The sequence below is a fragment of the Microtus oregoni genome, unplaced genomic scaffold (genome assembly GCF_018167655.1).
Source record: "Microtus oregoni isolate MIOR12 unplaced genomic scaffold, Mior012 000091F_ref0000469, whole genome shotgun sequence".
NCBI lineage: Eukaryota > Metazoa > Chordata > Mammalia > Rodentia > Cricetidae > Microtus > Microtus oregoni.
In genome coordinates, this window is record NW_024544600.1 from 2,768,934 (window position 1) to 2,774,580 (window position 5,647).

Below are 5,647 nucleotides of genomic sequence, written 5' to 3' on the forward strand. Positions count from 1 at the left end.
TTCAGTACTTTGACTAGACTGTCTGGCTAGTGCGCCCCAGGCATCCACTTAACTTCACCCCACCCTCAACCCTGGGGTTTGCAGACAGGTATCTTCCTGTGGGTGCCAGGGATCCAAACACAGGCCCTTGTGCTTACACAACAGTTTGCCTTTGAGCCGTCTCCTCAGCTCCCTATAGATTGTCTTGTTTTGTGTGTATGGCTGTTTTGCGTGCTTGTATGTCTGTGCACCGCTTGCATGCCTACGGTCCACAGAAGCCAGAAGAAGGCATCAGATCCCCCTAGAAATGGAATTACAGATGGCTGTGACCTGGGGGGAAAACCCAGGTCCTATAGAAGAGCCGCCTGGACTCTCAACCACTGACTCATCTCCCCATTTTCTTTTGGTTTTAAGAGAGGATCTCACTGTGTTGTCCAGGTTAGCTTAAAGTTCACTATGTGGGTCTGGAGAAATGGCTCAGCAGTTAAGAGCACTGGCTGCTCTTCAAGAGGATCTGGGTTCAATTCCCGGCACCCACATAGCAGCTCACAACTGTCTGTAACTCCAGTGCAAGGGAATCCTTCACATCAATGTACATAAAATAAATTTAAATAAATTATTTTAAAAATTCATTATGTTTGCCCATCAAAATCCCAGCAAAATTCTTCAAAGACCTTGAAAGAACGGTACTCAACTTCATTTGGAAAAGCAAAAAACCCAGGATAGCCCAAACAATCCTGTACAATAAAAAACTTCTGGAGGCATCACAATCCCTGACTTCAAACTCTACTACAGAGCTACAATACTGAAAACAGCCTGGTACTGGCATAAGAACAGACAGGAGGACCAATGGAACCGAATAGAAGACCCGGATATCAATCCACACATCTTCGAACACCTGATATTTGATAAAGAAGCAAAAAATATCAAATGGAAAAAAGAAAGCATATTTAACAAGTGGTGCTGGCATTACTGGATATCAACATGTAGAAAAATGAAAATAGACCCATATCTATCACCATGCACAAAACTCAAGTCCAAATGGATCAAAGACCTTAACATAAAGCCAGCCACACTGAACCTTATAGAAAAGAAAGTGGGAAGTACACTTGAATGCATTGGCACAGGGAACCACTTCCTAAATAGAACCCCAGCAGCACAGACACTGAGAGAAACAATTAATAAATGGGACCTCCTGAAACTGGAAAGCTTCTGTAAAGCAAAGGACATGGTCAACAAGACAAAACGACAGCCTACAGAATGGGAAAAGATCTTCACTAATCCCACATCAGATAGAGGTCTGATCTCCAAAATATACAAAGAACTCAAGAAATTGGACACCAAAAGAACAAATAATCCGATAAAAAAAAAAAACGGAGTACAGACCTAAACAGAGAACTCTCAACAGAGGAATCTAAAATGGCTGAAAGACACTTAAGGAAATGTTCAACATCCTTAGTCATCAGAGAAATGCAAATCAAAACAACTCTGAGATTCCATCTTACACCTGTAAGAATGGCCAAGATCAAAAACACTGATGACAACTTATGCTGGAGAGGTTGTGGGGAAAAGGGAACACTTCTGCATTGCTGGTGGTAATGCAAGCTGGTACAAACCCTTTGAATGTCACTGTGGCGATTTCTCAGAAAATTAGGAAACAACCTTCCTCAACACCCAGTAATACCACTTTTGGGTATATATCCAAAGGATGCTCAATCGTGCCACAAGGACATGTGCTCAACTATGTACATAGCAGCATTGTTTGTCATAGCCAGAATCTGGAAACAACCTAAATGCCCCTCGATCAAAGAATGGATAAGGAAAATGTGGTACATTTACACAATGGAGTACTACACAGCAGAAAAAAATAACGGCAGCTTGAATTTTGCAGACAAATGGATAGAGGTAGAAAACATCATATTGAGTGAGGTAACCCAGACCCAGAAAGACAATTATCACATGTACTCACTCAAAGGTGGTTTTTAAACATAAAGCAAAGAAAACCAGCCTACAAACCACAATCCCAGAGAACTTAAACAACAATGAGGACACTAAGAGAGACTTACATAGATCTATTAATCTACATGGGAAGTAGAAAAAGACAAGATCTCCTGAGTAAACTGGGAGCATGGGGACCTTGGGGGAGGGTTGGAGAGGGAAGGGGAGAGGCGGGGAGGGGAGCAGAGAAAAATGTAGAGCTCAATAAATATCATGGGGAAAAAAACTGAAAAAAGATTCACTATGTTGCCCAGGTTGGCCTCAATTCTCCTACCTCAGACTTTCTTGAACTGGGATTATAAGCATACCCAGTTTGAATTTCCATTTTAAATACATCTCAAATATAGCAAGTTCCAGGCCAGCCAAAGCTACAGAGCGAGACTTTATCTCAAAAATAAATAAATAAATAAATAAATAAAATAAAATAAAAAAAATTAAGTGATTTTCAAATGTTCATCTGCTTGGCTCTTCTGTTTTCCAAGCTGAGTGTTCCTTCTCTCTTTTTAGATTGCTGTAGTATCCAACTCCCTACACTCCCCCGACACTTCCCACACACCTGCCTTACCCCTTCCTGGATCCAAGTCCATTCATTCTTCATAATACACTTAACTAGGCTAAGGAACTCTGGAACCCCTTCCTCACAGCCATCCTTGCCTGGGCCCTAGAGAAGACTGATACCTAAGGTTTTTGCCTAGCATAGAGGCTCCTGGTACCTTTGGGGTCAGGTTTCCACACAGTCTGGAACAAGAGAGACAACCCAGAAAGAATCAAAGTGCCACTCCATCAGTATCCCATCAAGAAGCATTGGCGCCGGGCGGTGGTGGCGCACGCCTTTAATCCCAGCACTTGGGAGGCAGAGGCAGGCGGATCTCTGTGAGTTCGAGGCCAGCCTGGTCTAGAAGAGCTAGTTCCAGGACAGGAACCAAAAGCTACAGAGGAAATCCTGTCTCGAAAATCAAAAAAAAAAAAAAAAAAAAAAAAAAAAAGGAAGAAGAAGAAGAAGCATTGGCATTCGAATATGTCTTTCTACCACATGATAGTGTGCATCCACAGCCTCAGCCCTTGGGAGCTGAGACAGGTGAATTATGAGTTCAAGGTCAACCTGGACCCTGTGGCGAGTTTGAATCCAACCTGTACTACTTAGCAAGTTTGAGGTCAGCTTGGGCTACATGAGAACATGTCTTGATGCTGCTCCTCTCAAAACAATGTTTCCTTCTATTTCTGTTCATCCATTCATTCAACAAACATATTGAGTACCTGCTCTAACTCGTGTGTTTGTGCATGTATGGGGTGTGTATGTTTGTACGTTTGTACGGATGCCAGAAGCTACAGGAAACACCTCTCTCTACCCACCTTACTCCTTTGACACAAGGTCTCCCAATGAACCTGGAGTCTGACATTTTTCAGCTTCGCTGGCTGGCCAGCAAGCCCCAGAGATTCTCCGCTCCTTGAGCCCCATCCCCCAGCACCAGGGTTACAGGCTCATGTAGCCACGGCCAACTTTTCCCATGGATACTGGAGATCCAAACTCAGGTGGTCAAGCTTGTACAGCAAGCACTCTTACCCACTGAGCCATCTCCCTGGCCCTAAGTGCCGATTCTATATGCCAGGTATTGCGCTAGACTAGGGCTAAGGCAGGGAACGAGAGGTAGTCCGGCTCCGCTCTCCTGGAATTTAGAGTCTAGAGGAGAGACAGGTAAACAAGAAAACAAGTCAGATAGTCACGGATTTCACAAGTTCTCGGAAAGGTACAAAGAGGTATGATTAAGAGAAACAGAAAGTCCCCACTCTCAGAGGGTGGAGAAAATCATCTGCGGAATAGTCATTTTGCATCCCAGCCCACACCTGAGCTGTCGGCATACAAGGCTCACTCAGACTCCTTCTCTCCCTCAAGTAGCCTCCCTCCCTGGGGACCAGGGCTTCTTACTCCTGACTGGTGAGTGGACCCTGCTCCCACTTCCCCTCCTAGTCCCACCTCCTTTCCATACCCATCAGCCCCCAGCCCCATAGGGATTCATCTGCCTGTTTATCAAGGGGTCTGTTCTCTCTAATCAGGCCAGGTTTGAAATAGTACTTCACACTCAACTCCTGCAGTAGCAGGGAGACATAATAAAAGAAATGGCACCCTGCTGAACTTGGACCCCTCCCAACCTCTACCTGTTATTTCTTCCCCTCATTTTCCTTGGGTTCTCTCTCTCTCTCTTCTTCCATCTACCCATCTATTCATCATCAATCTTTTGTTTTTGTTTTTTCAAGACGAGACAGGGTGTCTCTGTAGCTTTGGGGCCTGTCCTGGAACTCGCTCTGTAGACCAGGCTGGCCTCCAACTCACAGAGATCCATCTGTCTCTGCCTCCCGAGTGCTGGGATTAAAGGCGTGTGTCACCACCGCCCAGCCCATCATCAATCTTTTTTTTAAAGATTTTATTATTTATTGTGTATACAAGAGGGCGCCAGATCTCATTACAGATGGTTGTGAGCCACCATGTGGTTGCTGGGAATTGAACTCAGGACCTCTGGAAGAACAGTCAGTGTTCTTAATCTCTGAGCCATCTCTCCAGTCTATCAATCTTTTTAAAGATTTTTTGGTTTATGTGTATGTTTTACTTGCATGTACATGTATCACATGCATGCCTTGTGCCCAAGGATACCAGAAGAGGGCATTGGATCCCCTGGAACTGGAGTTACAGATGATTGTGACCCACCATGTAGGTGCTGGGAACTGAACCCAGGTCCTCTGCAGAACAAGTGCTCTTAACCAATAACCCATCTCTCCAGCCCCCAACTACCTTTTTGAAGACAGGACCTTGTTATGTAACTCAAGCTGGCCTGGAACTCTCTATATGCACAGGCTAGTCTCCAACTTATCCTGCCTCATCTCTCTAGGTGTATAACTTATAGGCATGTCTTAGTTACTGTCCTATTGCTGTGACAAGACACCATGACAGAGGTGACTCTTACACGGGAATGTATTTAACTGGGGCTGGCAGAGGTTTAGTCCATTCTCATCATAGCAGGAAGCAGAGAGATACGGCACTGGAGAAGCGGCTGAGAGCTTTGAGAGCTTTACATTCTAATACACAGAGAGAGAGACAGACAGACAGACAGAGACAGAGATAGACAGACAGACAGACAGACAGAGAGAGAGAGAGAGACAGACAGACAGACAGTCAGACAGAGGAGAGAGAGAGACAGAAAGGGGAAAGATTGGTCCTGGTATGGGCTTTTGTGTCCTAGTGACATACTTCCTTCGACAAGGCCACACCTCCCAATCTTTCCCAAACAGTTCACCAACTATTCGTGACTAAGCATTCAAACACGTTAGTCCACTGCAGGACTTTCTCATTACACCGGGCTGATCCCAAGTCGGTTCTACAAAGCTGTTGAGAGTGGATCGGCCAGGGTCACTACAGAGAAGACAGAAAACGTAAGATTTTTTTATCGTTAGCTTTTATTACCTTTAGCCGTCTTCGTTTTTGTGGGGTTTGTGTCTTTTTTAATCTCATGCCTCTAAATTATCTTCCAATCATTGCTCATCCCTGACAAACACTTAGTAAGCATTACGACAGGCATTTGGGACACACCAGTGAGCCAAGAGGACAGATCTCTGTCGTCTTAGGAGTCCTGTGCTGGGGGAGCTACAAACCATCAACAAAGAACTGAAGCCCAGG